Genomic DNA, 23,001 nt, shown 5'->3' with positions numbered 1-23,001 from the left:
TTTTTAAAGGGCCAGGTAGTAAATGTTTTAGCCTTTGTGGGCCAAGAGACAAAATTGAGGCCCTTATGCAGGCACTTATATAACCATTTAAAAATGTAAAAGTAATCCTTAAATTTCAGACTGCAACAAAAAAGGCAACTGGCCAGATCCAACCCACAAGCCATAGTTTGCCAATTCCCACATAATTTCCTAAGATCGCTGTACTGAACACCGGGTGGAGAGGCTATAGTAGACAACATTGAAATGAGCTGCTTGGTCAAATTCACTCTGGGTGAAACACAGTTAAACACAGCTTTCATGGCCTGAATTCCCAGGGGTTTCAGTAGGCAATGTGCACTGAGAACCTCCAGAAGGGTCTTACAGAGGAAATGCTTCCTAATATGTGACAATAGAATAGTCTTATTTTCCTAAGGTTCCTGTGGGTCTAGCGTGCTTCAGACACTCTTTAGAAAACATTAGTCCAACCTATTCTTCCAAAATCCAGCTCTCCTTTTCAGTCTTGATATTTTAAAAATGGATATTGCTCTGATCCGTTGTGTTTTGCCAATTTTAGAAATTACTTTCTTTTATTTCTAATAGATAAATTGGGGTGGGAGAGAAGTGAAGGTACCAAAGGGAATGTTGAATTCCTAATACTTTTTAACTTGGGCCAATTTGGGACATTGAGCAGACCAGATTTTTCTGTTTGCTGTCTGTCTCCTCACACCAGAATGCCGACTTCTTGAGGGCAGACATTTTTGCCCATTTTGATCACTGTGGTACCCATGGAGTCCTGAATAGTTGCTAACATAGAAGGTATTCAGTAAGTGTGTATTTAAGGAATAAATGATGCATAATGATCTTCAAGAATCCCCAAATAGAATCTAGCATCAAGTTCATCAGGGAGCCATGTAATAACAACTACTTTAGTGGCTCGGTTTCCTGGGGCTACCACACAAGTGCCTAGAAACTGGGGGGTTTAAAACCACAGAAATTCATTCTCTTTCAGTTCTGGAGGCTGGAAGTCTGAAATCAACCATCACCGGTATGCTCTCCCTCTCGAGGCTCTGGGGCAGCCTGGGAGGCTCTTGTCTCTTCCAAGCTCTGCTGGCAGCAGGCCTTCCTTGGCTGTGGTGGCATCTTCCTCTGCTCTACCTGCACATGGCCTTCTCCTCGGCATGTGTCCGTCTCATCTGCCTCTGTCCTTCTCTTACAAAGACTCTTGTGATGGCATTTAAGGCCCTTCCGAATAATCCGTGATATGGGCTCCATCTCAAAATCCTTAATTTAACCACATCTTTTGCCATAGAAGGTAATAGTCACAGTTTTCCAGGATTTAGACATGGAATTTTTGGGACCACCATTATTCAGCCCACTTCACCTAGTTATATACAAAATTGAAATATTTAGTTCAGTCTTTGCTTCTAATTGGAACTTGTATTGATGTAAGAGATAGTCAGCTCTAAGGAAATCTCATTTTATGCTGCTTGTGATACAATTATGTGTAACAAAGAAGTTTGGCTTTCCAAGATGACCAGTCGTTAATGAAAGAGCAGCTTGCTTGCCAGTTCAGTTATCAACTCCAAATTTGTTTTACATTCTTTTAGATGGAATATCTTATGCAACAAAATGTAAGTTATTACTGAATACAACAGTAACAGAAACGGGGCCACTTGTGAATCATTGATGTCTGTGATGTAAAATACAGAGAAAATGGTCAATCCCTGCAGACTGGGGTACAGAGAAGCAACGCCCGCAGTTTCTGAGCCATGTTTCAACCAGTTCCTGTCGTCTCTCTATCACTTGGAGTTTTAAGGCTCGGTGCACATTTTAAGGGAAACAGAGCCTGAATTCCAAACTGTGTCTGTACTCATGATGACCCTGACTTTATTAGTAATGAGAGCTAATGACATCATCTTTTGACAGTCATGATCTTTAACCTGGTTTGATCTAAACCAGACTCCTCAGGAATGATATCATTAAGGTAAATCCCCAAAAAGAGACCCAGCCACTTCAGTATAAACCATTTCGAGGTATCGAGTTACTGGGAATGACTTCACCCATCACTCTTTTCTTCCTTGGGCAACACAGACCATATCAAAACTGCAGAGAGGGGCAGTGGGTTATTGATGCTGTTTTTAGTGATAACACTCAAAATCATACCAGATTCTAATTATGCATATGGGCAGACTTCTTTAAATGTGGCTTATATATCCTTTCCTGTTAGATAGATTTTAACACTGAGAGTCCATACTTCTCTTTGTGTTTGAAAAGAACCTCTGGCATTTTGGCAAAGGACAGTTTAAGTGTACCCGTGTCTGGAGTACAGAATAAGGAAGAATCATCTGTATGAATGTGCCACCTAGCTTCAGCAACAAGCTGTGAAGATAATCTACAAATGACATTTGTATGAACCAAGAATCGTGCATGCCGATGAGTGCCTGTGTGTCTCTCTGCCTTCACCACATGCCCCAAGTCCTGGCCGTGTCATCCATCTCCTGCCCTGTGATGGCCTCCTTCCTGCTCCTTTGACTTGTCCTTACGCCCTCCCTAAAAGCATTTCTCCACGGAACCGCACAGGATTGACCTCAATGTCTCCAGGCTGAAACGGAACTATATCCACCCCTGACTATGCCGGCCAGTCTTACATACGTATTGATACTTACATAAATATTTATACGACCACAATATTTATCAACAGCATTAGTAACTAACTTGATTAACTGTTTTCAGAAAGAATTAACATTATTTTCTTGATGTGACCTGGGCAGCAGACTTAATTTTCTTCCTCCTTTTAAATCTCTTCCTAGTTCATACATGTGATTCTCAAAAGAAATAGCCAACTCTTCAGAGGAGAGACACACTAGATCTCAAATCACTAGAAAAAGGACCTTATATGCAAGAAAAATGCGCACATCATCATTCTAGGAAGATCAGTGTGGCCTCACGGCAGATCCTCATGGCTACCTCTGCAAAGCTACAGAATGATCAACATGCTCACAGAGCGGGACAAAGCCCTGCACCATTTGGCTCGTGTCAACATGAATCTATGAGCTCGAAGGTAGGCCCGGCTTCCAGCACACCTGGTCATGCTCCTGGCTGTGTCATCCAGGTGAGTTTCTCTGCTTCGCTCACCTGAGTAGGCACCGTAGCGCCCCTGCCTAGGGGGCTCTGCCCCTTAGAAAGAGGGGCCGTCTCTACTGTCTAATTTAAAGTCTGGGACACAGCAGGAGTCCCCACCCCAGGAGAGGGGGCAAATTCTCCTTCTACTCATTGGTTCTGATCCAGTCCTGGCCCATTTCTAAGTAATCAGTCTGTGCAGCTGGCTCGTTCCCTTCGGCCCAGGGAGTGGTGAACCTCACAGACTAAGAATGGGCAGGATGTATCCCAACGGCAGTGGGCACAGTCCACTGAAATCACAGCTCTGTCAGGTAAGAGGCAGCCAGTGGTGGCACCACATTTGCTGGCTCCAGGGGCAGAAGACAGGGGTCTGAGGCCCCGCCTGCAGCTCCTGGTCAGGTGAAACAGTAGTGAGACCCCACCTTCTCGGGGCTCTGATTCCTCATCTGTGAAGCAGGATTGATGACAAGGATGCCTACTCCAGGAGACGTCATGCAGCTCGCCGAGATCATGTCCATGAATCACATCTATAAAGTGTAAATTCATCACAGCTATAGCCTTCTCTTTGACCACAGACGGGGAATGTGGGGGGGAGGCTGAGGGAGATGGGAGGAGAAGAGGGCAATATCTGTGTGCCAGGCCTTGTCCACAGGCCGGCTACAGCTCCTGGGCCAGAGGCTCGCCTGTGTTAGGAGGAGCCCCCTTCTTTTCCAGCCAGGAGTTGCCAACACTTTAAAACGGTGTAATGGGAGGTAACCTAATAATCTGTGATTTATGTAGCCATCAGAAGGAGTACCAACATCTCCGTCCTGGAAACAAATCAAAGTTCAGATAGGGGTGCAAACACTAATTGCTTTTAACAAGCGCGAGGGAAAGGCGAGGCGAGGGCAGGACCGCCCTGCCGGCCAGCCAGCCCGCGCGATAACCCGGCGCCCGCACCGCCGGCCGGGAGAGCGGCCCGCGCGCACGGGCTCAGGAAGCGGCCACGCCGGCCCGTCCCACCCGCCCTTTGAAGTCTCCAACGTGAGAAGTGACGAACATCCATCTTTAAAGTGTGCTGAGTCCCGCGGGCTGCTTCGGGTTAGTGAAGGAATGTGCACTTATTTGAAACCTGACCCAGGGCCCCTGAAGAGCTGGGCTTAGGCGGGGCACGGAGTGACCTTGTAAATTTAGACAGCTGCTCGGCCACTGCTAGGAGCAAATTATTACAGCACTGGTGATTTTCCTGACCAGAAAGAAGCAAAGGGCACCTCTTTAAGCCCTCCCGGATCAGCTTTCACCTTAAAGACCAGTGTGAGAACCGGGGCCTCGGGAGAATTGGGGCCAGTCTGGGGGCGATGCTGGGAATCCACGCGGAGCTGCCGGGCAGGGGAAGGGAAACTTGCAAACAGATAGACCTGAAGGCCCTCGACCCAGGTGTATGCAGACGCCCCTGTGAGAGGAGAGCCTCGCTGTACGAAAACCACACGCTCCAAGTGTAACTCCCAGAGCAGTAACGACGAGTGAGTCTGCACCAGATGACGAGACCGTCCTCCTTAGAAGATGCTCCATCGCCTCACGGTGTCCTGCTCAACAGGCCGGCGCCCCTCGTGCGTCAAAAACGCGCTTCTATTTACACGCAGCGCAGTTGCGGCGCAGACGCTAGGACAGCGCGCACCCGCGCCTTCCTAATGCGGCAGCCTCAAATGCCTTGTGAATAGGGTGTTTCCCTCTATTTGAGGTTTGAGAATGAGGAACGAGGAGGCTTTTACAGGGACAGTTCAGAGATTTAACAGTTTAGAAAGGGAGAAAGGCAGGTTCCCCGGGGGACCCCCAAACCAAGCACAGGCTCACGCGGAGCTTGAATTCATCACAGCGTGTTGGGGAAGTGGCTGGCCGCGCCTGGAGCCGGGCTGGGGAGCTCCTGGTCCAGCATCCTGCGCCCCGGAGAGTCACGCTGCCTCCAGAAGGGGCCTCAGACAGCACCCTCCTTCCTGCCCCTTCCCGCCCTGCGCCCCTGGGGACGTAGTTCCGGCTTCTCAAGGGTGCAGTGTGCACGCTCCAGGCTCCAGGCTGTGGGTCACGTTGTCACCACCAGAGACCTCAGTACCTACGTTTTTAAGTTTGAGTCATGTGACAGTAAGAAGCCCATGCATCTTGTAGAAAAGTAGAAAGAAAAAGTAGAGAATTACCATGAAAAAAGCTCCTCGCAAGGCTGTGGCCTTGTGCTCACCCAAGTCTTAGCTGGTCTCTCAGCCTGGAGGAGCCCAGGCAGCAGTGGGGGCTGCGGGGGACTCTCTGCAGAGGTGGGTCGGCTCCCGGGTGGCATTTCAGGGGTGAACCAGTTCTTACTGGAGCCTTCCCTGCACTGTTTCCACTCCCCACATGGCTTGGGACAGCCCCAGGGGTAGATGCACAAGAAGCTTGGGGTCCAAAGAAGGTCAAGGAGGGAAACAAGCACAGGGTGAGGGCCCCTCCACCCTCAACAAGCACCATTGGCCTTGGCAAACAGACCCCTAAAGTGCTTCTGTGTTAGTTGGGGTTCTCCAGAGAAACAGAGCCAATTGGAAAAAAAAAAAAAATATATATATATATATATATATATATATATATAAAGAGACTTCTTATAAGGAATTAGCTCAGGTGATTATGGAGGCTGAGAAGGCCCACCATCCACGTCTGTAAGCTGGAGACCAGGAGAGTGGATGGTGTAGTTTTAGTCCCATGTCCCAGCTCAACAGTCAGGCAGGGAGCAAATTCAACCTTCCTCTGCCTTTTTGTTCTCTTCAGGCCCTCAAGGGATTGGATGAGCCCCACTCACACTGCGGGGGGACCTCTGCTTGACTTAGGCTCCTAATTCATATGTTCACCTCATCCAGAATCAACTGCATGGATGCACCCACAATGAAGATGAATCAAATCTGTGAGTACCCCACGACCCAGCCTAGTTGACACGTAGCATTAAGCATCGGAGCTTCCAAGTTCTTTCTTCTAGATTACATGCCCTTCTCCAGATGTCAACACGAGAACCGTGTCCTCCCAGAAAACTGACAGCGTTTTCACTCTTCTAGGAAGTCGATCCTTCATCTCCATCCTACGAGAATGTCAATTCAGAGCCCTTGGGACCCACATGAATGAAGGCAGCGGAGATCCAATCTTGGGCTTTGGAGGAAACAGGGTGTTTTGTCTTGAACTCCAGGAATTGCTGGGGACCCTGGGGACCTCGTCACTCCTGGACTCCGGCCCTGCACTGAGCAGGGGGTGCCCTGTCTGTTTCCCTTAAAGTTGCACCCCAGCCCTCAGGGCTCCTTTCTTTCAGAGCTGTTTGCAGAGTTGCAATGGACACATACGGGTTTCAAGAGGGAAGAGGCGGCCTCCGGAGGGAGAGGTGCTTCCTCCCCTGCACGGGCAGGCGGAACAGAGCTCCTCCTGGGCTTGCCTGGGTTTTTGCTCCAGGACCTGAAATGGCACCCAGCCCTGTCCCGGGTCTTGTCTGTGTGTAGGAGCAGGGCCGGGCTGGGAAAGAGGAGATGGTTCCTTCTAGATGTCCAGGCCATGCCTCTAAGGGGCAGCCCCAGTGTTACTCAGGCAGCTGGGGGGAGAGGAGGAGATGCCCTAGGAGGGAGGAGAGTCTGATCTTCTTAGGCATCTCAGCACCGCAGAGGCAACCCCTCCCTGACCTCTCTCACTGGAGGTCACTTCTGCCTGTTCTAAAACTCCAGGGACCGGACTGGATTCAGCGCCCCTTTGGGTCTGGCTTCCTTCATAAAGCAGGATGTCTGAGGGATGCACCTGTGTCATTTGTCACAGCTTGCTCTTTATTTTACCAACTCATGTCCCACTGTGGGGATATACCACTGTTTGTGTATCCATGCTCCTGTTGATGGATATCAGGGTTGGTTCTTTTTCCTGGGTTTTTGTAGTTGTGTTTTGGCGTCAGACCTTCCTTCTGTAATTTCAGACATATGAGCTGTTTGGTGATAGAGGCTTCCCAGGGGCATGTGAAAAGCACCTGCAAGCAATGGGCCTATTGGGCCACAGGTGAATCAAAGAATGACCCCGCTCGGCACTTTGTGTTGGTAGAAAACAGAACTGCATGGACCTGTGGCCTGAGTCACTGCTTCTCTACTGACTGGCGTCATCTGGGCTGCCAGACCCTTGGTGTCCCTCACTGACTCCATGACCTGCCCCATAAAACTCCATTTGCAAAGGAAGTGCAAATACACTTTCTCAGCTCGGGGGACGTCCGTGGAGCGGCAGCAATGCTTCTACTAACGGGAGACATGGGAGAGAACAGAGCAGGAGGAGCTGATGGCAGAGATGACGGACAGCATGGCTTGGCCATGGCGAGGACCACACAGAGCAGAGCATGCCTCATCCCACTGAGGCAGGTGCAGGATACCCCGAGGATTAACACAGGCTGAAGCATTCCAGCTGGAACTCTGTAGGAGTCACTGTAAAGCTGTCAACCCTGTGATCCTAAGTACAGACAGGGAACACCATCAAAAGTTAACAACTCGGAGCGCATTCCTGCTGCATTGTCATTTGTGTCTTCCCTGAATCATTGAGTGTTGTTAGGTCTTCCATGAAAAATAGAAATCAGGGTAAAGCTGGCTTAGCCAACGCCAAACTCCTCCTTCACCCCAGGACTTCTCTGAGCGTTGATTGCACTAATGGACACCATGAGTTTCCACAGGTGGGTGTGGAATGTCATGTTTCCCAAATTACTTGATTAGTGACCTTTGTTCATGGAGCACCTGGTGTCCCTGGCACCAGTGTGCTGGGGACGCACTTCGGGTGGTGTTGGCCAGGATGTGCTGTAAGGGATCTTCGTCTAAAGGAATTGCTTCCATTGCTGCTTGAGAAGAACCATTTTCTTAACTACAAAGTGCCATTTTAATGATGAAACCGCTCTTCTCTGGTCAGTCTCTTCATTGATTATGTGGGAAAACGCTAAAACAAGCGGCAAATTTCTTCTGGAGGGTGTGAGAGAGACGTGGTGTGTAACTGTTGGGATTCATGAAGATGGGCAGAGGCCATCTATGGCCCTGCCCCAAAAACCACTCAGTACCTCCTTGTGGGATAATATTCTGGCCAAGGCAGGACCCTGGATAGGTGACCAGGGTTATAGATTAGAAAGACTCTAAAGAACTGGCTGCAACACAGTGGTGGAGGAACAGGACACCTTTGTGAGGAGCATTTTTTAACTCAAAGGGACTTGAAGTCCAATGCCCTGTTCCATGTGCAAAGCTTTAGGATATTCCCCCAAAACCAGGAATCCGTTGAGTGAAAATTTCCTCCTTTCTTTAACCCAGCCCCTGAATCCAGCCAGATCTATCCCTTGACCTTCCTGGACACATGGCCAGGAAAGCTACTTTTAAAGGTCTGCAGGCTGGTGTGTATGGCCATGCATGCTGTGGGATATCCTGTGTCGTGTCAACCCACAGCCTGTCCCCTGGACCCAGACTGGAGAAGGAGAGCCAGCAGCCTCTTGAGCAGAGCGGTGTGCATGCTTGAAGGAGGTCTCCACACCGGGCTTCTGCTCACAGAGGGCGCACTCTCCTTCCAGCCTGTGGGCGCTGTTGGCAGGGTCCTGCTCCCACCCGGGCCCCACATCCCTACACCTCACTTAAAGACATTTTCACTCCCGGTTTGGGAGGAGATGCTGAGCAATGCACAGTCCTCATCTACAGCCCTGCCTGGCACCTCATGTGGAGCCTTCCATGCTCTTCTCTGAAGTGCGAGGTGGGGCTCCGGTTGTGATGTTCCAAGTGCCGATAAGCGCTGGCCCTGGGAAAATGGCCCTGAAGTGGGAGTCAGCGAATGATTGACATCAGACACGAGTCCTTATCTCTCACGGATGGTGTAAGTCAGGAATTGGAAAACAGATGCTCCCAAATGTCACCCACACCTGTTCCCTGTGCAGAGGCAGCCACGCACGTGCCGGAGGTGACACGGCGCCCCGGGCCAGGCTCGGCGCCATCCAGAGGGTGTCTGGAAGGATGACGCAAGCATCTCATTTTTGTGACAACTGAGCAAATACCATTTTGGGGGAAAGACAAAGGATGTTGTACTTCTTTAGTAGACACATTCATGTATTTGTCTCTCCAGAAAAATGAAAATGAAGTCACACGGAATTTTTCTGCGCACTGCCCAGCACAGGATCCTAGCAGAGTCATTTCTGGTGACACAATGCCGTTTTTGGTCGTCTCCAAGCAGCCTCCGTTGCAATCCCATCTCTGCCTGTGGAGTCCCTGTCAACTGCTGAGGGGTGGAGTTGCCTTCACCTCAGTCCAGGCGAGAACTCAGCACCCCTCTGAGCCGCCCTCCACTAGGTCCCTGTGCGCGGCTGGGTGAGGAGATGGGGTGGACACTCCACGCCCCATCTGGGTGGAAGATGCCTGGCACCTGGCAGAGAGCCTGAATCCTAAATGAGGCCGCAGACTCACTGTCGTGGTTCTGAGCAGACCGGAGCTGGATGGCCTGAGTTTGGATCCCAGCCCTGTCCCTCACCTGGACATGGTCTGTTAACCTCTCTGTGCCTCAGTTTCCTCACCTGTAAAATGGGATAATAGCACTCGTCTTTTGGGAGAGCTGCAGTGAATATGACCCATCACAGACAGATACAGAGAGAGATGGACAGGTCAGGAGAAGGTCAGGAGCAGAGAGCTGTGCGGAGAAGTCAATGGGGGATGTGACAACAAGTGGCTTGCCCCACGGGGTTGAAGGAGGGGTCTTTCTGGGAAGGTGATGTTTATGCCGTGTGATCAGGAGACAAAGTGAGATTCAGGAGAAAGACCCCAGGACTGCACTCAATGCCCTGGCTTCTGGGCCACGTCTGGGTTTATTTTCTGATGTGGGTTTATGAAATTCGTCTCCTCCTATTTGTCTCAGTTTCTTGTGACAAATAATGGCTGCCGTACCCAGATAAGAAAATGATAAAGTGGATGAGAAATCAAATGGAGAACTTCAAAACGTTATATAAAACCCTGCCATAAATCCATAAATTTATAATCATAAATCAAAACCTAAAAATCCCAGACAATCCTCCATGGGATTAAGCCCCTCTCCCCGGCCCCAGCTCTCCCAGGATGGAAGGGGCCATGCTTCCCCAGGGCAAGTCCCGCTTTAGAGGCACCAGAGCTGACCCCTCGCTTGGTCACCCTCCTTTGGGTGCCCTGATCTTGACAGCTCCTCATGGGGATGGTGACCTGACTAGCTGCTGCCAGTGTCCCCAAGGCTTTGTGAACGTGGGACGACATGAGGGTCGGGGGAGACATCACCTTCCGAGGACCACCATGGGAAGAGGTCAGCTGTCCTCTACCCTTAGGACCTGCGAATGCAGGCAGATGTTTCTCTGGGGCCCAGGGGAGCCACACCTGTGATGGTCAGGGGGGTGGGAGAACGGGTGCAGATGGGGTTTCATGTGCTGATGCTCAGGAAGCCCAGAGGCCCTGATCTATGATAAGTCCTCTGATTGAGGACCGTTCACCCAGCGATGATGGTGCAGGAATTTATAAGGTGCGCGGTGGATGAGAGGATGGCCTGTGTGGGATTCGAGGAGAGAACAATGCAAGTCTCTCCTTCATGGAGGATGGAGCCGTAGAGATGTTGAAAGGGCATCCAAACAGCAAGACTCCAAGGAAGGATGCTGCTGGTTTCATGAGAAATCATTTTCTAAAATGCCACTGCCTGCTGGTCGGAATGCAAAATGGGGCAGCCACTGTGCAAGACAGTCTGCTGGTTTCTAACAGAACTAAACACACTTTTCCCACATGATCCAGCATCAGGCTCCTTGTATCCAAGTGAGTTGACAATGGACGTCCACACAAAAACCTGCACGAGGATGTGTAGAGCAGCTTTGTTCATAATTGCCAAACTCAGAAACAACAGAGACGTCCTCTCACTCAGTAGATGAATGGATAAATAAACTGATACAGCAAGGCAATGGAATATCACTCAGCACCAAAAAGAAACAAGCTATCAAGCCCCAGAGAGACATGGAGGAAACTTAAATGCACATTACCGAGTGAAGGAAGCCAATCTGGAAAAGCTCCAGACTGTGTGACGCCAACTCTGATAGTTCATCTTGAGCATCCACCTCATTGGGCCATGGGGCACCCAGACACTTGGTCAAACATTGTTTTGCATGTCAGTGTCTGTGAGGGTGTAGAATGAGGTCAGCATTTGAATTGGTAGACCGAGTAAAGCAGACTGCCCTCCCCAATGTGGGTGGGCCCCATCCAATCAGTTGAAGGCCTGACTAGAACAAAAAGGCTGAATAAGAGGTAACTCCTCCTGCCTGAGGCCTTGAGCTGGGACGTTGGTCCTTTTCCAGCTTTCAGACTCGGACCGAAACATCTATCCTTCCTGGGTCTCAGGCTCACTGGCATTCGGCCTGGAACTTCACCATCACATCTCTGGTTCTCAGGCCTTTGGGCTTGAACTGGACCCACCCCACAGGCTCTCCTGGGTCTCCAGCTTGCTGACTGCAGATCCTAGGACTTGTCAGCCTCTGTAGTCACATGAGCCAATTCCTTATAATAAACCTCTTGCTATATATATACACACACACACCCCAACACATCCTACTGGTTCTGCTTCTCTGGAGAGCCCTAACACTCTAACTGTGACACTCTGGGAAAGGCAACGCTGCGGAGACAGAAGAAAGATCAGTGGTTTCCAAGAGTGAGGTGGAAGGGAGGGCTGAATAGACAGCACAGAAAAGTTTTGAAGCAATGAAAGTACTCTGAATGATACTGTAATGGTGGATTCATGTCACTCCACATTGGTCAAAACCGTAACACAGACTGTAACACACCAAGAGTGACCCCTAATGTCATCTGTGGGCTTTGGGGGATTATGTGTGTCAATGTAGGTTCATTGATAGTAACAGGACCACACGGGTGTAGGATGTTGATGGCCGGGTAATCCGAGCACCTGTTGGGGTAGGAGATTCACAGAAAATATCTGTGCTTCCCGCTCGGTTTTGCTGTGAACTTAAAACTGTTCTAAAAAATAAAGTCTATTTTTTTTTAATGCTGCTTCCTCCATCTGTTGGGATTGTGGAAGTTTCTGTGGGTTCTGTGACAGGGAGGGCATCCTTGATGTGCAGAACAGGTCCAAGGTTTCAAGGCTAAAGCCTCTGAAGTTGTTTAGATAAAGGTGGAGACAGTGGCGCATCGTAAGTTTTCTTAAGAGAATTGGAACACTTCAGATTTCTCTTAGATATTTGAAATTTGGAGAAAATCTGAAATTCATTTTTACATTAATCTAAATGCATGGAGTCATTTCATCCTGGGAGTACCTCCCTACTTTTGTTTGTCACTCACGTTTTCCTTATATCCATGAGCAGAGGGAGAAAGAATGAAGCTAATATTTTGGAAATTTGTCCGAGTAATTTTATTAAGACGGATTTGCCCTATTTTCTTTCTAGGAAGTCGAGGACGCAAGTTCTGCATCTGAATTCACCTTGGCTTCCACATTCCCGAGCTGTTAATCGTCTCCTGTCAGATTGGAAGAGCGTAACTGTGCCGTGCGCTGTGACTGTGGCATTTTACACCCTTTTAATTGGGCACACAGTGGCACTCTGACGGCGTTCGCACGGTGGCACTGCCAGAAGTGTTTGCTATAATTTATATGTCAACAACGGGGCTCTGACTGAGTCCGACTGTGTGCTGCCTGTCTGCGTTGCCTGGCCTCGCTTCTTCGACCGGGGTGCTGGGAAAAGCACTTGCTTTTAGATTTTCATAGTGGAGCAAAATAAATATATAAGTTTATCCATTAATGTTTCTTATAAACAATGCTGAAGTAAACAGGGAAAATAATTGGATACTGAGGCCTAACGTAGAAGAACGGAGTGGCGGCGGGTGATTACATACTCCGCTGCTCGTGTGCCTGCCAGTGACTGTCGCTCTCGTTCCCTCCTTTAAACAGTTTGGCTCAATCAGGACATTGTGTATTGAAATAAAATTTTTTCACTGCCATTTTCAAATTGATTTTGCATAGTAAATTCTAACAAAAGACATTGCAGGCAGTTTTTACTCTTAGAAGGCTGCAGTTTCACGTCGTGTGGGTAGATTGTCGTGGCTGTGTTATTGTTGTAACTGGAGCCGATTCCTGCGAGGGAGAAGGGCTCCAGGCTAGTCAAAACACGCCCGGCCGGGCGGCCAGCGGCCCCGGAGCCTCCTCCAGCCTCTCTGGGACTGGCTTAAGTCTGTGCAACGGCAGGGCCGGGGATCGGCCCCATTTCTGCACCGGCACAGACGTTGCAGCACGTTATGTTCAATACCTCCCTGGTTTCACTGGTGGGCTCTCTGAGACCCTCCTCTATCAATTATTAACACTTTGCACGTTAGAAGAAAGAGGCCACTTCATAGTTTCACTGTTTACATAGCCCCTATGGAGTGCTCACCATCCCATTTCAAGATGTGGGAAAACTTCCATTAAGTTGGCTTTTCAAAGCCCCTGCAAACAGACCCTCCAGGCCTCTCCCTCAGCGGGAGCCTGAGGAGGTGGTGGGTTCCCGGGTGTGTGAGGAGAACCGGCAGGCTGAGGGGATGGGCGACCTGCCCACCGAGGCCGCACCCCTGCCCTTAGGCACCACCACCACTCTATACTCCATTGGCCACCCAGAGGATAGCCATCCTTGTGTCCATGTGGCCCCTTATCACAGACCAGTATGCCTTCACTAACAGGGTCAGAATAACTTTGGACAGCTCTTCCCGACCGTGTTCAGAAGGCAGAATGAGTGGCGGTCATGTAGCACGGCACTTGATAGTATACATGTGCTATCAGAGACCCAGCAAGGTGGGACTGCTGTCACTTCTCACACAGGACAGGACTCTGAGCCTGTGACTTGGCCAGGCTCACAGCTCAGTGAGGAAACTGGACTCAGATTGCAGATCCCGCAGGACTGCGATGCAGCTGAGCAGGGATGTGACAGAGGTGCTGGAGGCAGTGAGGAGGGGCCCTCTGAGGTGTGAGCATCACAGTAAAGTAGCGGAAAGGGGCTTCGCTGAGGTGGCGCATCTCCCATGTTGTGCCTCTGCCTCATTCACCCGGTTTAATTTCACAGACGTGGAATCTATCTTGTACTTGGGCCAGGCTCTGCAAAATGTAGTTTGCAGAGTTAGTGAGGGGACTAGCATGGTGTTAAATCCACACCCTGTTTAGGAATAAACCTGCTCAGCCACATTCCGCAGCTCAGGATGCTGTCTGCAACCTGGAATGTCTGATCTCAAATCTCCACCATTGTAACGTCTTTATAAAAGTTCTGCGTCATTGAACGTTTTGCATTTTTTTTAATCAAATCTTATTTCAAAATGGTTATTAAAAGTGCTTATGAGGGGCTGGCCCAGTGGCGTAATGGTTAAGTTCGTGCTCTCTGCTTCAGCATTTTGCAAATTTGGATCCCAGGTGCACATCTACACACCAATCATCCAGCCATGCTGTGGTGGCGTCCCACATACAAAATAGAAGAAGATTGGGATAGATGTTAGCTCAGGGACAATCTTCCTCAAGCAAAAAGAGGATGATTGGCAACAGATGCTAGCTCAGGGCCAGTCTTCCTCACCAAAAAAAAAAAGTTTATGATATCATTTCAACACCCAGATTACCTACAGATCCCAGTGGGGGTAGAAAGCCCTTGCTGGGTCTGGGTTCCATCCCTGCGCCTTTAGGCCCTCCCCACATGAGGCCACATCCCCGAGCAGGTGGGGGTCCTCCCTGTGTGGGGTCTGGTCTCTGTGCACATGGGGGCCTGCTCCAAACTTGAGACCAAGACCTCAGTCTGCCTTGTTTCCGGCACTTGCCACGCAGCTGTGTGAGCCCGAGCAAGTACCTCACGCTCCGTGGGCCTCGGTCTCCTCCGTCCCCTCGTCCTCACGGTGAGTTGGTGCTATACATCCTGCTCATCTTCCCTGGAGACCATCACGTGAGGGGTTATGAGAAGGGCGTCGTTCCTCCAGTGACGTTTCTGTCGGTGTGACCAGAGGTTAGCCTAAGGCATGAGTGACATTCTGAGACATTGACACCAGCTTCCAGGAAGGCGCTGTCTGTTTTCTTCCTCTGAACTTTATTTCTATATAGAAAAGTACACAAACCAAAAGGTGGATGGATTCTACAAACTAAGGATACTGACCCCTCACACCATCACCTGAAGAAAGCAGATGTCCCCCCGGAGCCCCCCTGTGTCCCCTTCCAGCCACTGCTCCGCCAATGTGGTCCCACCAAGAGCTGTGCGGTCTGGCGCAGACGTGACAGCCTCCCGCAGCACAGACCCCCTTGTGCTGGCCCTGCTGCTGGCCAGCATGTCTGCAGGCGCCATCCTGCTGCTGTCGTCGGTGGTCCAGCCCTGGGTGTTTGGGGCTCCGCTGTGGAAATAACTGGCCATGTGTTTCTCAGGCTCCCTCTGTCTTCTTGGTCCTCATTTTCTTCCGTTGTCCTCACCATCGCCTTCTTCCTCTCTGGAAGTTCACCTTCTCCTCCCCTCCTCCACCCTGACCTGTCTGCCCTGACCAGCCCAGGGGGTGCAAGGCCAGCCACATCTGCAGCTGCAGAGAGGATGGACAAGGTTCTGTTGTTGTGAAGGCTGAATCCTTTCTTCTCTTCCCACGGAAGGGAAGGGGACAGAGAAGTCGTCCGGTGTGGAGCCCCTCATGTGCCCTCCACACGTGCCCTTCACCAGCTCTGTCTATCCCCCGCTCCGCCCTGCAAGGCGGGGATGGGAGGGTGGTGCCCATTGCACAAATTATGAGTGGGAGCTTCAGAGAGATGAAAAGTCACTCCTAGGGTCCCTCAGCTCATCACCTCCTATGATGGTCGGGTTTGTGTGCCAACTAGGCTTATTCAACCAGATGCAGATCTAAGCATAGGGGTGAAGCTACCTGTAGGTGTGTTAACACCTACCGTCAGCGGGCTTTAAGTAAGGGAGGTTGCCTCCATGCTGTGGGTGGGCCTCATCCAATCAGTTGAAAGGACTTGAGTGCAAAACTGAGGTTCTGCTGAGGAAGAGGAGATTCTACTCCAAGCCTGCAGCATCGGCTCCTGCCCGAGAGTCTCCACCTGCCCCTCCTGCTGGCCTGCCCTGTCTTTCCAGACTCATGCGACCCTCTGTCTGCAGGAAAGTGGGGCACTGCCCTTGGCTGACCTGCCCCTTTACAGCAGAGGCCCCAGGTCTGAGAGTGTGTTTTATGCCCAAGAAAATAAGGTCCCCGTGGGGCAGGATCTTGGGTCTGGTTGGCGGCTTTTCCCTGAATGGTCCTGTTGATGATTTTAGTCTGTGGCATCTGTGGCATGTGAGGCTGCTGTGAGCCCCACAAAGATGTTTTGGGATCTTATTGTTTTGTTAACAAAGGGTCACATAATGAAACCAAAACGAGGACGCCGTGACAGCGCTGGTGGAGGTGAGACAATTTGACGCCTAAGCTGAAGCTGTGGTACAGTCACAGCTGAGAAACAGATTTGTGCCGTCATAAGACCATTTCCTGACACGGGGAAACCCATCCGAAGGACGTAGCTTGAAATGCTGAGTAAAATATGGGCCCTGCTTGTGTAGATTGAGGGTTGAGCTTCACGACTATGCTATCGTTTGTCCTTTCATCTGCACTGTGGACCAAGGTTTCTCAATTTTTGGCATGCATGTGTTCCAGCCCTTGCTTCTCAGAGGGGAGCAACAAAACTCAAACCAGGAAACAGGCCTGAAGCTCTGGTAGGACCAGCGTCCAGCCCAAGGGCTGTGCCAACACCAGTGGGCCTGTCATAGGGTGAGGAACCGTAAAGCAGTGGATTTCGATTTAAAAGCTGAGAAAGGAGTTGGAGTTCCCAGAAAGTCTTCTCTGAGGACAGCTGCATTTTGCCAAGAGCTGTGCAGACCAGGAGGGCCAGCTCTGTGGCCGCTGATGGCAGTCCTCACAGCATGGAGAAACATCCGCAAGTTTGGAGGGGTGTGTCTCCTATATTTTGACTTGTTAATTAAAAAGAAAAGCTTATTGTGTGTAAGTCACCAATTTGGGGACAGCCAAATAAACAAATACAGTTACTACTCTTGCCCTTAACCTAACAGTGCTGGTGTTCATTTTCTCTCTTGCTCTTGAGTTTGCGGCTACCCATTTGTCACCTGTCCTCAAATGGTTCTTCTACTTGGAGATCCACAGGATGACTCCGATTTGAGGGCCGTGACACTGGGTTGGAGACCAGGTTGGGCTCTGGGAAGCTGGAGCAGATTCCAAGAGGAGGTTTGCCAATTCCTAGGATGCTGGACCTCAAGGCTGCGTCACTTCTCTTGGCCTTGGAGGGAGCACTCTTTCGATGCTGCCAAAAAATAAGATTATTAGAGAGAAAGGGGTCAGTCAAAATTCAGTCGTAATTTTTCTGTTATATTTCAGTAATTTCACTTGTTTAGCAGATTCTTTTTGAGCAATGGCCACGCGTCAGCCTTTTGTGTTTTAAAGATGGGCAGACAGGGCCGGAGCAGATGAGAATGGAGAACATTTCGGGGCAGGAATGCCCATGGTGCTAGGGGTGTGAAGGAAGGGCCTCCTCGCCGAGCTCAGAAAAGTCTAGGAGGTAATGTTTGAGGTCACAGCTGGAGGACAAGGAGACAGATGGGAACATTCTAGGCCAAGGGAAGGCAGTGTGTTCATTTAAAGGGTAACTCACTCAAGAACAGTCTGAAATAACATCGTCAATTACTTCTCTGTCCCGAAAAAGCCTGGGTAACAGACTCTGCAGAGCTGACCCAGGGTCTTTGAAATGCAAAGTGGGTGTTGGGAAGATTCGCTCCTCGGAGGTATGATGGCTGTGGTCAGGCTCCATCTGGATTGGGTTTTGAGAGATGAGGAAGAACTGATGAATACTTCCAGCCTTCTGCTTAAGCAACTGAGTGGCCGGTGCTCAGAAAACAAGATGCCGTGGGGAAATGCACCAGGAGCCCTAGGTTTGGAAGTCACTGGTGACTGAAGGCTTCAGGGATGGATATGGCTGCTCAGAGAACATAGAGCAATGGAGAGGGCCTGAGACTGTGTTCTGAGGAGCATCAGGATGGAAGAGATGGAACACAGAAGATGAGTCCTTGAAGCCCACCAGACTGGTCAGAGATGGAGGAGAGGTCCCTGGGAAAATTGAAACCCAGAAGCCACATGGTACATGAGCCCCAAGAGAAAACAAGACCAATAAAGATGAAAAATGATGGAAATAACTCATTAAATGTCTATAAATATGACAGATTCTGCTTCCAGGTGTGTTTATTAGCATTGTTCGACATTGCTACAGTGATTTCAAGTTCATAAAATGTTTTCATATAAATTGTCTCTTTTGAATATTTCAACAACCCCGTTGCATTGAGAATGCATTTTTTTATTCTGGTGTTTAATAAAGGGTAAACTGAGACACAAAGAGTTTAATAAAAGAAAGGAATTTCACTCTAACCATCATGCTACGTGAACAACCTGTGTTTCCATTTCTGAGCTCTGTGAGTGGCCAGGCTCTAGAGGGGGAAAGAGAGTCAGGGGGGGGGCCCGCCTGGGGACACCCATAGTGTGGGGCTCAGAAGTCAACAAAAGCAACAGAGACAAAAATGCCTGTTCCCAGAGAGTCTGTACAAGACCTTCTGTGAGCAGAGGGCAGGAAGCCCAGCTACGCCTTATAGGCAGGGAAGAAACTGGAAAAGACAGTGTGCAGTGGAGACACCACAGATGGAAAGATGCACAGGCACTTGCCAGGCAAGATCAAGTGGGAAAAAGATGGTCCAACAGAGGGATGAGGGATGTGATTATGGCAAATCTAGAGAAAAGCTGATCATGTTCTCAGAAGAATCGAAAGAGATACCCACAGTCACCTTATTCATGGCTGGCAAAATCCATAATAGGTTAGATCCAGGATTCCTCAGTGCCTACTCAGGATGCTGCTTCCACTTCTTCTCTGGTTCTGTCATCTCATCTGTCCACTTATCATCCATCCACCCATCTACCTATTCATCATCCATCCATCCATCTAACATCTATCTGTCTAACTATCTATCCATCTAACATCCATCATCTGTTATCCAACTATCATCTCCCTAATCAACGTAACTATCTATTTCTATCTCTTTATCCTTCTATATCTATCATCTGTGTATCTATTTCACTTTTTAAAACTTAAACTTATAACATCAAATGTTGATGAATTGTAGAGCAACTGGAACTATCACACACTATCAAGGGTATCAAATAGTTCAACCACTTTGGAAAATGGTTTTCCTCTAAAATAAAACCCACAGCTACTCGATGACCCAAAAATTCTACTCTGAGGTATTTATTAAGGAGAAAGGAAAACTAAAGTCTACATAATAACTTCCATAAGAGTGTTCTCTTTGGATAATGTCATTCGTAATAACCAATGAGCAGCAAACAACACAATTGCTCATCACTGGGAGAAGGGATGAGGATGTTTGGTTTGTCCATACAGTGGAAGGCCATTCATCAACAATGAGGGAACAGCTGCTGACATACCACCATGGGGACGAATCTCGAAACGTTACCCTAAACAAGAGAAGCCAGTTTCAGTCCAGTATAGATGGTGTTCTAGGCCAGGCAGAACCAGTTTATGGCAATGAAAGTCAGAAAGCAGGAAGTTGAACGGCAGCAATGCTTCGAGGAAGAGTCAAGAGGGAACTTCCTGGGATGGCGGAACCTCTGTGTCTCACCCTGAGTTGTGGTTACAGGGTATCAACAAGTGTCAAAACTTCTAGACGTGAACACTTCTAACTGTGCATTCGATAGTGTGTAGACTACACTTCAATAGAAAAATAAGCTTAAATATCTCTTGACTGTTAGAGTACTGGGATGGGCGACTGCCCTGGAGCGCTCTTTCAAAAACAACCTCCCTGGAGCTAAGTTTGTTTTTTTTTAAGATTGGCACCTGAGCTAACATCTGTTGCCAATCTGTTTTCTTCTCCTTCTTCTCCTCCTCCTCCCCCTCCTCCTCCTCCTGCTTCTTCTTCTTCTCCCCCCCAAAACCCCCCAGCACATAGTTGTATACTGTATTTGTAGGTCCCTCTGGGCCACCGAAGTGGAGCGCACAAACTTAACCACTCGGCCACGGGGCCGGCCCCTAGGGCTACGTCATTTTAAGCAGAGGGAATGATTGTTTTAGAGTCAAACCCGTCTTTGGTGCCCACTCACTTCCCTTTCCAGAACCCCAGCCTCTGGGCTCTGGGGGTCATCCCTCCCAGCCCTATCCTTCCTGGGGGCTTCTCCCTGGTCTCCTGCTTTGTCCTTCCCTTCCCTGCTTTCTCCTCTCGCTCAGCACAGATATTCTTCTAGGTGTGAAGTTCACCGTGGGCTCGGACCCTCCAGCCCCGGGAGCCGCCAGCTCTGTAACAGGGGGTGGCAGACATAGACTGGGTACACAAGGCCATCAGCAACCCATTGCCTATTCTCTTTGCATCTTATGCAAAAGTCCAATTTCTCCTGTTTTATGCTCTCTCATTATCAGAAAAGTTCCCTAAAATGTCATTTGCAGGAATAAACCAAGTCCTCAGAGCAAGCTTGAGATGGCACTCTGATTTTATTCTAGACTTTGATTTCACTTTTCTGACTGGTATGTTTTAGTACTTGTTTGCAGCTGATTAGAAAGGGTTTTAGGTCACTCATATGGCACCATGTGTGAAGGAAGAGTGAGAGGCATTGGTGTTTTGACCCCCCATTCCTGGCACTGCCACAGAAAGCAGAGCTTCCGTGCTCTCTGCACATCTGTAGATGCCGAGGCCTCGGGAAGGAGTGGGGCGCAGGCGCTGGGCGTCACGCAGGTTTTCAACCCTGCTGCTCCCGGGGAGGGTCATATTTAAGAAGCGGAATGGGAATGGACACCTTAAAAGTGTTGGGTATTCTCTTTTTAGTACTGGGGAGTCTCAACAAGCCACATTAAGTTTAAAATTGATGGTATTTCATTCTCAAATACAGAAAGGTTAAAAACTTCCTTCCAAGGAAACTGTAGGCATCACCATGGTACATTCTTCAGGGAGCTTTCGCAGTCGTTTGTGAGAAGCACCTGTCAAAGGGGTTCTTCGTGTAAAACGTGTGAGGATGAGCACGGCCCTTCCAGCATTTCATTTGGAAAAAGCAAAAGATGGTGTCTGCACTGAGATCGAGCCCTGGAAAGCTGCAAAGACGGAGATGCCACCAATGAAGTCAGACTGGGTTCTAAGAATCAGCGACTGTCCCTCATGGTCCTCAGGGTGGATTCGCAAGAGCCAGCCCCATGACCTCGCAGAAGACCCACTGTGCTGGATGGAGGGGGCCACAGGGTCCCAGGAGAGAAAGCTGCCTGGACCCTGGGCCCACCTCACTGCCTACTGTGTGCAGGACAGCTGGTGGACCTCGGTTCAAGAGTTAATCCTAATCCTACTTTAGGAAGGAGCCGTCACCGTCCAACATAACATCTGCGCTTGATGGTCCCTGTGTATTTCTGTTCATTGTTGAACAAACATCAAGTTATCAAATTGTATAAATTTCAATGATTTCTCTAGTCCTCAAATAAGCTTTTTGTTGCTTTTAATTAAATACTAGGTATTATGGACTGAATGTCTGTGTCCCTCACAAGTTCATGTGCTGGAGCCATAATCCCCAACATGATGGTGTTTGGAGTTGGGGCCTTCAGGAGGAGTAGGTTCAGATGAGGTCATGAGGGTGGGGCCCTATGATGGGATTGGTGCCCTGAAAAGAAGAGGAAGAGACCAGAGCTCTCTCTCCACCTTTGAGGACACAAAGAGAAAATTCTGCAAACCGAAGAAAGGTCTCAGCAGGAACTGAAGCTGTTGGCGTTGTGAGCTTGGACTTCCAGCCTCCAGAACTGTGAGAAATGTGTCTGTTGTTGAAGTCCCCAGACTACGGTATTTTGTAGGGCAGCCCCAGCAGACTAAGACACCAGGTTAAGTGTCGCTGCTGGAGCACCACAACCAGGTGGACTCAATAGCATTTGCCGTCAAGATTCTGGGGATCAGAGTCCTGGGGTGTGTGTGAGTGTGTGTGCTTGCACACACATGTGTACACATCCATGTGTGTCTGCAACCCATTAATCTGCCCTTTCCCAGTCAAAGAATCACTACTCTACCTTTGACTACTACTGCTTTCTTATCCCCTGACTTATGAGCATGATAAACGTTATTCATTTCCACGCAGTTAGGCTAAAACTTCGATCAACCTGCAAGGTCCCCAGAGCCCTCACTGCTGCTCCTCAGATGCGCCTGCCCAGGAGGAGCTCCCAACACACTGAACAGGTGTTAGAAGTTGGCAGCGGTCCTACCTGGACCTGCCTATCGAGTACTCCCTGGACGCTCAGTGGTCCCACCTGGACATCCTATTTCTCAGTCTTTGTCTGCAAATGCAGTGAGGCTGGAGGCCGTGGGCAGTGTGATTCCTCTTTGCAGCTGGTGTCAAACTTGAGCAGTTTATGGCCTTTTAGGAACTGGAATAAGAAAGCAAAACTATCCTGTCACACTGTAAAAATGGTCTGAAATAGTGGAACGAAGAAGAATATGGAAGGCATGTGGGTTTGAGAATGCAGTCAGACCTGTACAAGTAGACACCTGCAAGCCATAAACCCACAGGCACCCAAAGGAGATGTGGATTTACTCTGTGATGTGCTGTGTTATTAAAAGGACATGTGATATAAGGAAAGTTTAAAAAGGCACCTTGTGCTCAACAGTACGCTTGTCCTCCATTAGTCATCAGTTCTGTAATATTTTAGCCTAAATAATGATGTTAATCAGAGATTCGTACTAGAAATGAATCCTCATGTTCAAAGAGATTCAATTTACAAGGTAAGTGAGGCAGAATATAACAAAGCAAGGTCATCACACGGTAGTCATGAACACGTTCAGGGGCACACCTAGGCAAGGGCTATGCTGATTGATTGGAAATAAACGGGCCAATGCCATTT

Source organism: Equus asinus, chromosome 10 (assembly GCF_041296235.1).
Source record: "Equus asinus isolate D_3611 breed Donkey chromosome 10, EquAss-T2T_v2, whole genome shotgun sequence".
Classification (NCBI taxonomy): domain Eukaryota; kingdom Metazoa; phylum Chordata; class Mammalia; order Perissodactyla; family Equidae; genus Equus; species Equus asinus.
The sequence above is the reverse complement of the archived record's forward strand: the minus strand, read 5'-3'. Positions refer to the sequence as shown.